This window comes from Hippoglossus stenolepis, chromosome 22 (assembly GCF_022539355.2).
Source record: "Hippoglossus stenolepis isolate QCI-W04-F060 chromosome 22, HSTE1.2, whole genome shotgun sequence".
Lineage (NCBI taxonomy): Eukaryota > Metazoa > Chordata > Actinopteri > Pleuronectiformes > Pleuronectidae > Hippoglossus > Hippoglossus stenolepis.
In genome coordinates, this window is record NC_061504.1 from 17049101 (window position 1) to 17064475 (window position 15375).

The 15375-nt window shown below is 44.4% G+C and overlaps 1 protein-coding gene across 1 annotated transcript in view; it reads left to right on the forward strand.

Annotated features, from left to right (window-relative positions):
* The first annotated feature begins 635 nt into the window (after window positions 1-635).
* The window catches only part of LOC118101411 (plexin-B2), a 102634-nt gene continuing 87894 nt past the window's right edge, over window positions 636-15375 (forward strand). Inside the window, 1 exon segment of the mRNA XM_035147156.2 lies at window positions 636-773. The gene's annotated coding sequence lies outside the window, so the exon portion shown is untranslated.

A 15375-nucleotide genomic window follows, 5' to 3' on the forward strand; every position in this document is an offset into this window, starting at 1 on the left:
GTGTTTCTGCTCCAGGATGTAAACGTGGGAACTTTTCGTGTTTTTTAAAAGGATCGAGGACTTTTTCATTTTCTTTGGGGGGAAATAACGCGAGGACGCAGCGACAGGACGCAGCGACAGGACGCAGCGGTGGATCCAGAGGTGAGAGCTGCGACATGTCTGCGTCTTTTCTTTTCTTCTTCACGCAAACGTTGTCCCTGCGGAGGATGCGACAGATTCCCGAGGCGACGCGACGCAGCAGATAAAGTTGCCTGGTTCGGGAAAACGTCACACCGAGCTCCTCCTTGAAAAAAGTTCGAATTTAAGAATGTATCGACTATTGCGCAAAGTGCAAACGCGCAATGTGGCGAGGTTTGCGTTGTTTTACGTGTAGCACGTCGCGGCCGGGTGTTCGGCACCGGAGCCGCCTTCCTAGCGTCGCGTTGTAACGAGAAAAACTTGATTTGAATAAGTCAAACGAGGCTGGGTCGAGTCAGCGGAGGAGAGTTGTTTTGAATGTAAACCGAAGTGAATTCTGGTCTGTGACGAGTCGATCCGGATCAACCCAACTCCTGCTGGTTTCTAGAACTCTCTCCTGGACGAGGGTGAATCTTGATTTTCTTTTAACCCGGGTCAGGCGCGTGCGCGTGCGTCTGGACTAATCAACAGGCAGAGGAACATCTGGAGCCTCAGTGAGCGAGGGGGCTGATCCTGACTCACGGGGAACTGGCAGTGTTCACTTCGCACTGTGACGCGCACAGCAGCCGCACACAACCACGACCTGCGCCGTGCACGTAGGTATCAGACCCTCAGACGGATTCTAAAAGAGTTCAATGTCTCTTATGTATCATTTGGTTTGTTGTGAACAGATGTTTCCTGGTGTTAAAAACCCATTTCACCAACTTGCTCATTAACGGTTGTTGAGTATTAAGTTAAATCTTTGGCACCAAATGTGTTAAAGGTCATTTGTTCACCTGAGAGTCTGAACCCGGCTTCACGTGTTTGTTCCAGAGTTTCATTTGATCTGTTACTTTTGGTTTCACGTTGTAATTTAGGGATTAATGTCCTGTCTTCATCACCTGCGTGGGCGGAGTCTACCTGTACTTGACTCTGATTGGTTTGTAGACGGGCGTTGGGCGTTGTTGTCAGTTCGTATTCGATAACTATTTTGAATAAAGTGCATAGCAAAACGTAGTCTTCTGTCTGAATGTGGAAGATAAATGAGCCGGTTAGCCACTTTAATACCATTACGGTATTGCTGCCATCAAAATGGACGTCTTGGTCGTTCACTACAAGCAACGCCTTCTTCTTCTTCTTCTTCTTCTTCTTCTTCTTCTTCTTCTTCTTCTATTGTTTCACGCTGTCTCAACTTCTTCTTTTTCCTCCATTAGTCCTGACGACGGTCTGAGGCACCTTCGCTCTTGTGAAACCAACTCCTTCCCATCGTCCTGCATGTGGAACCATGAATCTCTGTGACATCTGCTTCAACACATTGCTGTACATGATGATGATGATGATGATGGGGGGGGGGTAATTGTCCCCGGTGTCAGTTAATGGATTAGAATAGCCTCCACACTCTGAGGCTGTAAAACCATCACAGCCAGTGTTTAGACTCGGGTGCTTTGACGTTACGGCTGATATAACTCCGCCATCAGTCGAGCGCGAGGCTTCAAGGCTGCTCCGACGCTCGCTGGTTTATCGGTGCATCGCTGGTGTGTTGTGGGCATTTTGTTTTTGCCTAAATGACAAAAGCAAAATCTATTTTGTCAGAGGTTTTTTTTTATCAACGGTGGCTTAAAATGGGGAAAAGCTAAGGTTCAGGCTTCCAGCTTCTGTTTGAGTGATGGAAGTTTGTCCCAACGTTCATTGATGTTTTGCTCTGACGTGTCCTAAAAGCAGCCGATAGTCGTTTTAAACAAACTCTTCAGTGAATCCTCCTTATTCCGCCGTGCTGGATACAACAAGTGGTCAAAGGTCAAAGGTCACCCACCCCTCAAAACACATTTCTTTGCCTCTTGGACGTAACATCGAAAGAACCCATTGAGGAACTATTCTTTGATAAAACACTTGCAGCCAACTGATGACTCAAGCCTCCAGCATCTGTTGGGAGGAATTTCCTCATCGATGTTTCTTGTTCACCTCATGTTTCCGAGGTATTGGCAGCGGTAACATTCTTAAAGCAGCCGACAGTTGTTTCTCTAGAAGGAGACGGAAACCAGACAATTCCAGCGAAAGCTTTCAACACAAGCCTTCACACGACACAACACAAACACTGTCTCGTCTTATTGTGAGCGTGACCGTTTAAAAATGAGTCAGTGAGCGGTTGAGCTCGATGGTGAAACAGCCTAATGGACAAAGTGAACAGGGTCTGGTGTTATTGCCTGATATGGAAACGGAGCACGGATATCTTAGGAAGGTGTTAACTTCCCCTGGCTGGTTGGTTATTGGGCATCGAGTTTCAGTTTCAGTTTGATAATCTACTTAGAAGGAAAATGAAAGCATATTATTCTTATATGACATACAGGATATCTGAAGGTCAGCAGGTTTCAACATGGTTCAGCTCGACGTGTTTTTAACTTCAGCAGCTTTTCTTTGTGTTATTTCACTGGACTTTACTTCTGATCTGGAGACTCGGTCCCATCACTCGTGGGATGAAGTATGTCGTGGTGAAACCCGGACGATGCAGGTGGAGCTGCAGGTGTTGAGTTTCCTTTCTCTCCGTCCTTACAGCAAGAACAGGTGACTTTGGAAAGAGGAAACAGACGAGAGAATAACTTATATTTATTGTCTTTCAACCGTGTCACATGACTGATTTGGTCCAATCGGGACCGAGTCATCAGTTTAAAACGAGTCCAATAAGCTTTTGTTTAACTTCCTTTATCTAGAAAGACCGTGGCAGAATGAATCCGCCCTTCACAGAACCACTGACGCTTCTCACCGGCCACAGACAGAGACAGATGTTGTCGTCTGTGGGTTAAACTGTACATTATTGGAGACGATCAGAAACCTGTTTGAGTGGAATGCAGACGAGCGGTTGAGTAACTCTGCTACTGTCACAGGGCCGAGAGGTGAAGAAGAGTCACACTTCTAATCCCTCGTATATAAGTAAACAGAGGAATCAGTCATAGAGGTAATTATACAACTCAAAATGAGTAAGAGGCTCTTCTGTTTTATTACAGGACAAAGTTCAATATGTGAAGTTCCAATTAAAACCTTTGTGCAACTCCAGGTCTATTCAGCCACTTAATCAATACATCATATTCTGTAAGTTTCAATTTACATTTTTAGAGTGTAAAAAGTTGCAGCCAAACTTTACAGAATGTGTTGATTCTCCTCTTTCGATCACATTTAACAGTTTGTGCCAAACAGCAGTAACAGTGAGTCGGCCTGTCCCGTCTCTATTGGAACCTCGTGGGTTGTCTTCATCCCAGATCAGCTGGAGCTGCTGTGTCGAAACATTGAATTAAGTCTCATCACTCGGTTGAAAAACACATGTTTTAACCTCAGAGCCTGAAATTAAATTATGCTTCATAACTTGGCCGCGAGTGAAGACGGAGACGGAGAGGGAAACCGCTCTGCGCTCTTCATGTCGAGGTGATTTAACACGGGAAGGAGCCGCTCGTCCTCAGAGGTCGGAGGTCACACAGGCTTCGCTCAGTGGCCGGGAGATTCACACACTTTGCAGCTGCAGATTTGTGAAAGTGTGGTTTTAATTACTTTGCTCGTTCATCTGTGTGTTTTCCGTTTATGCGGTTTCATACAACTGTAAGTGTGTGTGTGCGTGCGTGTGTGTGCGTGTGTGTGTGTTTCTGCTGTCGCTGGCAGGGGATGTTATTTTCCACTTTGAATTATTTAAATGTTTGTGTCGCAGTTCAGGCTTTTCAGGCAATGAAGATGTATTAAAGATATGATATGGAACACTTTCCCAGCTGTTATGATATAAATACGCTCATCGCCTCGTTTGTCTCTCACGTCCTGGACGTTATAACGAAGACTGTGAGTCACACAGCCTGTCGGTGATAAACACGCGACTGTACTGAGCCTCTGCTTCGTCTCTGCTCCTCATCCACTCCTGTCATTTTGTGCTTTATTTAAAAGAAAAATGCTGCGACTCCCACAAGTATCAGGAGCATCCGTCTCTCTGAGCTGCACAGGACTTTATTTTAAGATGCAGCAGGTATGTGTGTGTGTAGGTGTTAACAACAGCAGAGGAGCTTTCATGAATGAGATGCAGTCGTTACTGTGGAGCACTACACTTCCAAAACAGATGGAAAAGGCAAATAGATTTGAATTTAAACAAGGCCTGGTGAGTCCTTAACGTCCTTAAATAGTCCATCTCCTGCCGTCTGTTTCCTCTCATGTCCTCTTAAAGCTTCAGAACCACTTCCAGCAGCTTTTTAAAAAGCTTTTTAAAAGTCTTAAATGGCTTTCTGTGATTCTCTGTGTGTGCCGAGCCGGCTGCGTGACGAGGAGGCAGGTGTGAAAAACAGCAGGACACTTTGTCTGAATTGGATCAGCTACAGAAGAGGATATTAAATGTTTGAACCTTTATGCATTAAGCTGAATTAAGTGCATTTTGAACCCTGAGACAGAAGCTCAACGGGTCAGTTTAATGTATTTACCTCTGCAGACGTGTTGTGTTTGACCAGCTGGGAATGTGTCGTCTCGTTGATGTTGTCTGAACCTCGGAGTGACGAGCGGAGGTTTGAGAAGCGGCTCTGACTGATTTCTGATCAGTATCTCCTATCGACTTGATCTTTGTGGAGTTTTAAACGTTGGTTGAGCGGGTTCAGCAGCAGTGTTTGCAGAGTTCACACGTGGTGGTCGATGCTGTGGGAAACACCGGGTACGTAACGCAGGACTTTAGCCACTTCAACGTGGCGTCCACACACATCCAGAGTTCTACAGGCTCTAAAACGGAGGCTACACTCTTAGTGTTTCAAAGGAATCACGTCCCGTCCAAGCTGCTCTTTGAGTATTTGAATCTCTGAAAACGGAGAACTTGTAAAACGCTGTGGGTTCCTTGTGGGTAATGTTTACGTTTCTCAGCCTTCCCATGTTGCATTGCTAAACCACTTGTGAATTTGGTCTTGATGAGCTTCAGCAGCATGTTTCCCAAAGTTCAGTCCAGAATAAACAGTATCCTGTCATATCTCCAGCGTTAGAAAGCCTCCCTGATGGACAGAAGGGGGAATAACGGTGTATATTTTTAGATCAGCCTCTCCAGGAAGACGTTCACAGGGTTTTGCACTCACAGGCTCCCGGACCACCCGACATGCAGCTCAGACAGAGAATAGATCCTGCTCAAGAGCCGGCTGGAAAACTCTGCTCTGCGTTCACAAGCTGACGTCTAATTAAGGAAGTCAGTTTTTTCCCCCCGGTTGTGCGTGATTGCATCATTGTGGGATTTTTAATCAGACTTTTAATCAAACGTTCAGAGAAGAGAGAGTGAAATAAAAACGCGATCCAAGAGAAGAACAATGCTCAGTGCGTTCTTCTGCCCTTGTGCTGTGAACAGAACCCAAAGTGGAGCCTCAACAAATCACTCCCCTGTCACTCAATCACTGTGACACATGGTGACGAGTCAATCGTGAGCTTTGAGAAGAAACTAGTGACGGATGACAGCGGACCTGGGTTCACTTCGACTTTATTTACCTTCATTACTGTTCATACAGGGTGGTGTTGTTAAGTCAGATGTTAAAATCCGATGCATACAACCACAGTGCTGAGTTTCTAGTTTGAGTTTAAAATGCTTTGTTTGCATATTTAAGAAAATAGACAAAAGCAAACAAATCCCCCAAGAATCCTACGGAGTGATTGTTTATTTATGTCATTGGAGTGACATAATTAAACCGTCTCTGCACACAGAAAGGGATCATGGGAATCACCGGAGACTTGTTATCATGTGATCAGCAGCCGTCACTTTGTCTCTGAACGTTTTTCAAGTTGAGAGATGCAGAAATGTAAATGAACGTTTCGCCAAAGATGGGATGTTCGTGCTCCGAGGACATTTTGCTAAATTGCTCCTGTTGTTTCCTGATTCGGTCTCAGCGAGGGAAGCCTGAGAAATCACCACATCGTCTCGCTGATGGAACAATTCGTTAGTCGGCTTCCTCGGCAAAACTCCCAAGAGTGAAATATCTGCACGCAGCCGAACCATCCGCCATCATTTATGTTCCCCCAGATGCCCTTTAACTTAACATACACACGCTCCATCTTTGTGCGTCTCCACACCGGTTTGCGATGATGGGTATTTCTCTGCTGAATGAAGCACTGGGGGCGTGGACGACCACTTAGTAACCCGGGTGTTTCAGGCTGTGTCTTTCTCCCTCCGTGTTAATTCAGGGTCACGTCAGTCAGTCTGTTTCGGAGATGTGAGACGTCGCTCTCCAGAAAGACGGCGTAATCATTAAATGAATAAAATACAGCATGGCCACTGCCGCCGCCGGCTCGGCGAAGAATAGAAAACATGAAAAGAGACGCAAAGACAAAAAGGATCGGGGGAGGAGAGCTACAGTGGCCCCCTGTCTAATGATTCCAGCCATCTTTTTTATATTCCCATTTAATTTCATACAATGCCTTTAATTACTTGCTATTCTGGTTGTGCGAGTCTATTGTGTGGACTTATTACAGGAGGGCTGGAGGGTCATTATACTGGGAGACGGATGCACGTCAGTCCTTTTCTCACCAGTGTTCAGTGCTTCTCCTTCATGGAGGTTTATGATCTTACAGGACTTCACCAGTGGGTTTGCATGGTCCAGCCAAATATCTACAAATGGCTCAGTTTCACTATTGATCATTGTGCTGATTATTCGCTCAAATAATCGGTTAATCTCTAAAAAAAAATAAGTCAGTGAAGAAGAAGCTTTAACTAGCAAATGTTCTGATGTTTTTATTTGGAAAAAATCCAGATGTTGTCCTTTGCCCGTTCCTCTGCTGAGCTCCGCTCATCTGTCTTGAGCAACTTCTCCACAAGTGGATTCTTACTCGCGTCCTGAAATGAACTGTTACCAGTGCTTCCCACTGGCAGCGATGGGGAAATGGTTTCCAGTGCTGTAAGCTTCAAACACTCGTGATTTACTGGCCCTCTACAGCCATGAAACCTGCTTAAATGACACTTAAGCAGTGGCTCTAATTTAAAACAGTGGTGGTGTAAGATCGCTAAGCCACAACAAAGTCCCTGCATCTAATGCAATCTACTAAATCTCCCCTCTGCCATCAGCCCAAAGCCAAGAAACCAGAGGAATGCTTTGTCTCAAGTCATTATGAGCCGAGTTACTGCTGCTTATGCTGATGTTGCATCACTTGAGCGGTGGAACTCTGGAATTGTGTCGGTCGGCTTTGTTTTAACTCCAAAAGAAGAGCAGACCAAAGAAATCTCCAGGCCAGAAACAATAGGATGGATGTTAAGTAATCGACGACTGAGGAACACGTTCGTCTTTAAGCTGCTGCTCGTTGGTTTGATGAAGATTTCCCCGTTTTACGTCCTCAAGTGTGAAGATTTACTGCTTTGTTTCTTACTTTATTATAATTCAAACCTTTTGTAAATATCATATCTTCGGGGGTTGGGACCGTTAATCTGACAAAACAAGAAATGTGAAGCTGTCACCTGAGGCTGTGAGAACCTGCTCAGACTAATAATAATTAAATTCATTAGTGGCAATGAGAGATAAAACCTCCTGTTGTGGATTATAGTGTAATGTGGGTATTGTTGCCTTTTTACGGCCGGAGAAGAGAAACGACCTCATGACCTGGATTTGTGTCCGGAAGCAGGTTGATTTCCATGTGATAGCGTGTGTGTGCGTTGGGTTGTGTGTTTGTGTTTGTCCATTGGCAACGGAGCATGTGTCTAATCTGTGTTTGGACTTCAGGGAGCGAAGGTTGTGTTTGCAGTGGACACAGGTGTGTGTGTGTGTGTGTGTGTGTGTTGTATCTTTGACTGTTTGTTCAGACTGGTGCCGCAGATACAGGGGAAGATACCTGTCGCACTTTCTCTTTGAAACGAGGTTTGTGTCTGTCCACAGGTTTTATTTAGATTAGTTAAAAGAACTTCTCCTCATAGATAAATATATGTCCTACAACTACTCGTCCTTTTCAAGAAAAAGATACTGTCGCTGGTTTTTCCACTGGATCTAACGTTTTGTACGTCCTGTGATTTCCCTTCTTGCTGTGTCACTTCATCCCCTCGGTCACGTTCACATGAGTCGGATGAATCTGCTTCACCATCACTTCCCCCGGCTCTTTATCCTCGCTGCTGTAGGTTCAGGCCTCGGCCACATTGTTCTCCGCCGCCGTTTGTTTTTGCCGTTAGTCTGACTCACTGGCTTCGCGGCTCGCACTCTGCACGGCCCCCGTCACACACTTTCTGACTCAACCTGCGAGTCCCCATGTGAGCAGTTGACATGTTTTTAACATAAACAGACGGGGGAAAACGTGGATTTCTACAAATTGTTTAGTCTCACGTTGAACCTTTTCTCAGACGGGAACAAGTCTGACTGTACACACAAGGTTTAGTTTAGGAGTTTAACTCCGTGTGTGGAGAACGTTGTGTGATGACATCTGTTGTAAGAAGCTTTTAGGAGCATTTACTGTGAGCTATGTTGCTGAGTCGCCTTATGGGAAATGTAGGATTAATCTAAAACAGGTCAACTTCTGTGAGGTGAATAAATATGGAGAGTTTTTGGATCAAGTCATGTGAAAGCACAGGGGGACAACTTTACTAAAGTTACTAAAATGTTATACTTAATATTATATACTTAAATCTGAAAGAACCTTTTATTTATATACATAATAACATGAAAACTATAAAGTAGCTAAGCCATCTTGTAGTTGGATTAATGGTTTCCAAAGAGATCGTTGCAACAGCTGCTGAATTAACTGGATGCATCCTGAGATGTTTGAAAGTCGTTTGAAAGTCGTTTGCTTTTTCCCAAAAGAATTCTATCTTTTACAGTCGTCTAAAATCTGTGTGTGTGTGTATGTGTTCGTGTTTTTAATACTTCCCATCTTGTTTGACACTGATCCTGGCAGCGTTCGCACCACATTCAGTTTTGGTTTCTCCACCGGGGATTTCTGAGTGGATGCAGGAGCGGAGCACGAATGTGATCTTTGGCTTCGGGAATCCCCGCTGTTTTATTTTGGTCTGTGGTGGTGGTGGTGGATGCTGGCTTCATTTCACAGAAGTTTAGTTTAATTCATACGTTTATTCAACAAGGAGCCGCTGGGCCAGAGTTCAGCGTACGGCAGATGACGTCATCGCGATGTCGATCTTTTTTTATTAAAATCAATACAATAAAAGAAAGGGAACAAAAGATTTCACGCTTTATTGAGACGTTTTTTCTACGAGATGTGAGAGGAAGAACGATCCTCATGGTTAAACTATTATAAACATGGCTCAAAGGTCATTAGACTGTGAGTCTCTCTCTCTCTCTCTCTCTCTCTCTCTCTCTCTCTCTCTCTCTCTGTGTCTCTCTCTCTCTCTCTCTCTCTCTCTCTCTCTCTCTCTCTCTCTCTCTCTCTGTGCTCTCTCTCTCTCTCTCTCTCTCTCTCCCCCCCCTCTCTCTGCTCTCTCTCTCTCTCTCTCTCTCTCTCTCTGTGTGTGGGCTGTAATTAAAAGCCCTCTCACACCAGGAGTGTGGCGTCGACTGTGCTGCAGCTCGAAAGCAGGAAACGCTCTTTGGTTTATGGGCTGTGAAGAAGCTGGATGTGACATCTGACTACCAGCAGTTCCTCCACCTTGGAAAGTCCATGTTGTCGTTTCATGATTTGCTCTCAGCAGGAAGCGTGAATCACTGATAAAAACTGTGGTGGTGATGTTTCTAACAAGCGGGCGATGCAAAAACAAAAGAATCAAAAAGTGGAGCCACACACGTAGCCGACACGGACGAAGATGTCCAGAGAGCTTCTGATGATCAGAGCCGGTGGCGATGTGATGTAAACAAAAAGACTGTGTTGTGAAAACGTCTGAGTTCATGTGGGAAAGATAAAGTCAAAGGACAGAGCGTGGACCTAATTCTCCGAAGCTCCTTCTGGAGGTGACATCTGTCAGATTAATCCTGAAAGGCTTTTTGATGCAGCACTTTTCTTTTTCTCAAGATTGTAAAGCCGGTGGTTGTCCGACCAGGGAGAATTTGGCCTAAAACCAACTGGTTTAGTCGAGTTGAATCGTCTCCATGACCAGTACCGATGCTTCATTGCATTAGTCTGTGTTGTGTCAGTTGTGCGTCAGTGTTTTTTCAGAAACTCTTTCCACCGCACCAAGCTTAATATATTAAATTTGTTTATTTCAGGGACGGCTTAGAAAATACATCAAGCAGTTTGAGTGGCAGTTTCAGATCTGCCTGCGTCATCGCATGCGTGTTTTGGTGGCGTGTGATCGCATGGTTACTTTGACATCTTGTGTGTGTGTGTGTGTGTGTGTGTGTGTGTGTGTGTGTGTGTGTCAGACTGTGATCAGAGGTGTTATGTCTTTTCCAGCACTTGTAGACAGACGGGTGGTGATTGGTTGAACACCCACACAGACACAGATGCTGTCTCTTAACTTCATGAGACTGAAAAATGAAGTGTATATATGTGTATATATGTGTGTGTGTGTGTGTGTGTGCGTGTGTGTGTGTGTGTGCGTGTGTGTGTGTGGTGTGTGTGTGTGTGTGTGTGTGTGTGTGTGTGTGTGGTTGTGTGTGTGTGCGTTCATGGCTGCAGTTTGACCTCTTGTCTCCACCACAGGAAACCCCAAAACCTCAATCTTCTCCAACGTTTTTTCTTCCGCTATTTTCTCTCTGTCTAGATTTTATTACTTAATTTGCCGACTTTCCCACATGTCTTTCTGGATCTTTTATTTCTTTTCTTAGTATTTAACATTTTCTTACCTAAATTTTGCTTTTTGTTCCTGCTTACAAATAGTTTCCACATGAATTCATTTGGAAATGTGCACTTACGATTAAGCGCATGCACTGTTTGCAATCAATAAGCCACGGTTCACGCAGCGATGGTAATCAAGAACGCACACACTGCTGATTGCACATTTTAAAGTGGCAATCAGCAGCGTGACTTGATAATATTTTTCTTTGTCGTCGGGGTGAAGCCGGGGTTAACGTTGTGTTTTTGTTAGGGTTGGAAGGAAAGAGCTGGAGGGGACAGAAAAAACGTTCCTGGTGTCGGACGAGGTTCAGAACGTCTTAGTCCTTTTTAAATCGAAAGTGAAAACCAAAGGCTCCATCTGTACGACCTCATGCAACTCCCATTGTCCCAAAGATATTTAGTTGAGCTGATTCTTGTATCACCTAAGTGCACATGTTGCAATGTTTCCTTTGCTGCTGTAAACTGAATTCTGTTTCTAATCTCTCATAATAACCTCTGGAGTCACGTGGGCACAAAGACAATCAGGGGGCTAATGGTTATTTAAATTTTAACTCGGTTTTTTTTTGTGCTTTTTGAGCTTTAATAGCTAAAATACGATAGAGAATTGTTTTTAATCATCTTAAATGAATAATACCTTTTATTTTGATGATTTGTACATGATACCAAAGTAGCTGCGATAAAATTGGGGTGAAGAAACGTATTGAACCGAGAAAACCGAACCACTTTATCACGTTTTGTAACTGTCAACATTTTTCATTCAATGTGACGGTATGATTATTGGGGGGGTTGTACATATTTTTCAGTTTTGTTTTTCATCTCCCCCTCTAAATAACAGTCTGATTCGCTTTGGATGAAACTTTAAATCAACGTTGGATCTGAGGTAAATCAGGGATGAGGCTGAACGGCTGCTTCTCTGTGGAACGTCTCAGTAATGTTTGTCAAGTGCTTCACATTTGGCTGCATCGGGGAGGAGGGAGGACACACACACACACACACACACACACACACACACACACTAATCAGTGACAGTCAGTACCATTCACTGGATGTGACACGGCGTTACCCATGAATAAACCAGTTTAACAGAGTTGCAGTAGCTGTTGACACAGTGCAAGGTGTGGCTCCGTGTGTGTGTGTGTGTGTGTGTGTGTGTGTGTGTGTGTGTGTGTGTGTGTGTGTGTGTGTGTGTGTGTGTGTGTGTGTGTGTGTGTGTGTGTGTGTGTGTGTGTGTGTGTGTGTGTGTGTGTGTGTGTGTCTGTGTGTGTGTGTGTGTGTGTGTGTGTGTGTGGTCCTACACCATTAACCTGCTGGGTGAGCATCTGTTCACGTCTGCTACTCATTGAGTTTTCCTTCTAAAAGATCTCCTCTCTGCTGTCGTCCTCTTACTTTAAAAACCTCTTTGTTCAGGTGCAAACACTCGACCTTTGACCTTTAGTTTTCTGTTTGTAGTTTCTCATCTTTTATTTCATGACCTCAGCGTTAAATACAGAAAAACAAACATTGTACAGTTATAAAACGACCCTGACTAAAATCTTGTGGGGTTGATTTTACTGGAACTAGTTGTTTATTAAGTTAACTTTTGGAGACTTTATTAAAGAGACAACTAATCGATGCCATCAACAGGTTCCAGTCTGTGAAGGATGTAAATACACTGTTCCTAAAGTTGTTGTTTTAAATGTGAAGCTACTTTCAGGCTGCGTCCACGTCCATATGTTTGTTTGGTCCAGATGAGCATTATAATCCACATCCGAAATAATCTCACTGCTGGAAGTGGAGTCATGTGACAGAGAAGAACCAATCAGGAGGAGATTAAGGGGCGTCTGTGTCATGTTTGTTTTGGAGAGCAGCTGTGAAAATGACAGGACAGAAAAGGGACATTGATCCTAATGGGTTGCTATGACAACCAGACTTACAGAACCTCATAAACTCAAACTGAAAGGGCCGTTAACCCCCGACACGTTAACATCACAACTTCATCGTGACATCATTTATTAGAACTTCTGCCCCTGAGTCATAAAGAAATCTCTATTACATCCATTAAAGCAGTTTGAATATGTTTTTATTAAAATGACAGAAATGTGACTTTCTGCTCCTGAACGTTTTTTTGTTCATTCTTCTTCTTCTTCTTCTGGAGCCGCGTTTGTGTTTTTTAAAGTTTTGTTTTTCGATGGCGAGTCGACCTCGGCCCTGAGTTCTTGGATCCTGAGTCATGATGTTGAATTCACCAGCGTCACATGATCACCATCAAAGCTTTGTGAGTGTGTCACATCTTTATATTTAGTTTGTGTTGGTTTGAGTGTGGGTTACTGTGTGTGTGTGTGTGTGTGTGTGTGTGTGTGTGTGTGTGTGTGTGTGTGTGTGTGTGTGTGTGTGTGTGCTCTCCACTTCCTGTATGTTGGCCTGCTGCCTGTTTGACCCTGCATGATTTGGCTCCCTCTTACTCTCTCTCTCTTCTCTCTTTCCTTCTCCCTCCTCACATCTCCCTGTTGTTTCTGGAAACATCCACAAAGCCAGTTCACAAAGTCCAGACTTTTACTTTGAAAAGAATCTGCCTCCAAAACAGTTTAAATTCAGAAGTTCCAGCCTCTGGCCTCAACGTAACTCGACTGAAACCAGACACAGATTTTGACTCGAGAGTTTTTTTTTAGTTTTCTATTGTGTCACGTTTTATTTTTTCGTCTCCTCCTGTTTACTGTGGATTTCTTGTTGTCTCAGCGTTTCCTGCAGATGCTTCAAATTAAAAGCCTTTAAGTGGTTGAAGGGGGCGTAACACCAACAGTTCCTTTGAAAGCTTTTAATGTGAAACACTTGAGTGAAGTAATGTTGGGTATCATGTGACCATGAGATACCTACCTATTACACTAATAGTTTATAGGTTATCATTTCAGTAGAGCATGTGACTGCTCGTTCAGACTGTTACAGCTTCTGCTTGTGCTTGGATTCACTCTGCTTGAGCTCAGGCCGTGTGCTTGCACTCGGATATTTGGTTGCTTGGATGGATTTCCTGCTCTTCAGCTGTTCCCACGCTCACGCTGCTTCTGTGCTTGCATGAAACATCTGCAATCTGATTTCTCCTCTGCACTCCTGGGGCCTTTGGGGCAACAAGCAGGCGTGGTTTGAGTGCAAGCGCAGGGTTTTTGAGTGCAAGCATTACGAAATCAATAATTCCTGCACTCGAACTGAAAGATCGCGCTCCAGAATAAAAGATGGGACAGATATTTATGAGGAGGAACTCAAATTCTGGACTCAATACCTTCCAGTTGTTGAGGGAGATGATTAAAGTTTTCAACTTTACAAATGTGAGCGAGAACCTCAGGACTCGGGACCCGAGCAGAGCTGGTGTGTGTCTGTCTCACTGCTGTTTCTATTTGTCTCTGTTTATTTCTCTTTGTCACACAGTCACTCAGCAGTGGAAGAAAAGTGCTGAACCCATTTACAGTCACATTGTTTCTGCTAAATGAAACCAAATGACACACAGACACACACACAGACACACACCACTCTGCATAGTGCTGGATCTGTCTCCGTATGCATATACAACTTTCTGGCAAATACATGTTCCATCTGATGGTGTCTGCATCAGTTCATAGTGTGTGTGTGTGTGTGTGTTATAGACTGTGTTACGGTGTGTGTTTTGTGTGTCACTGTGGTACTGTGTGTGTTTGTGTGTTAGATCATCGCGGCATCTCAGCAGTAATTACCAGCGGTATAGAAACAGACAGGAAGTTCTGTGGGAAGGTCAGGACATTCATCTCTGATCCAGCTGTGTGTGTTTGTGTGTGTGTGTGTGTGTGTGTGTTTCTATAATAGCTTGCCTCTCATTTCTTGTCTCGTGCAGATCGGTGCCGGTAATTGTCGCCGTGCATTAATCTCTGTTTGAACGCTGATATCCACGTTGACATTTTATTATAATGTGTGACAGTGTGTTTTATGTGCGTTGAATAATTCGACACACGTTTCATTTGGCGACGTATCGGTGGCTGAGATCTGAGTCGGAGGATTTGTGCCTGGACAACCCCCACACACACACACACACCTCCCGTCCCTCCAGACGGTGGAGGATCACGGGCGAGGCCGTAAACCAGAAAACTGAGGCGGCAGATAACAGTGGAGTTGTTAAAGTCACACGAGGTGAACAAGGTCGACCTGAACCTGCGGAGACGAGACGCCGGCCTCTGGAAACTCAAATCAATATCAACAGCAGTTTCCCGCGTAGTTTCTCCCGGACACATAAAATATGTGGAATCAAACAGCTCTGCATCTGTTTCACGTTTTAATAAACAACAAACAATCAGCAGTTTCCCTCTAATAACCCCCGTGTCATGGAAAAGTTCAGTGCTCCTCGTCTCTGGAGTATCAGCTGACAGATCGCTGCTCTCTTCCTGTGACATGTTTTGTTTATTAGCGGGGGCTGATCCTGGTCCAGCTCTTCTTTCCCTCCCTGTCTTGTTGTTTTGCGATTCCTCTCATCCGTCGGCACTTCCTGGAGGTGCGTTTGTCTGGAGCGAGGGAACTCTACCCCTCCGCTCGTTCCTC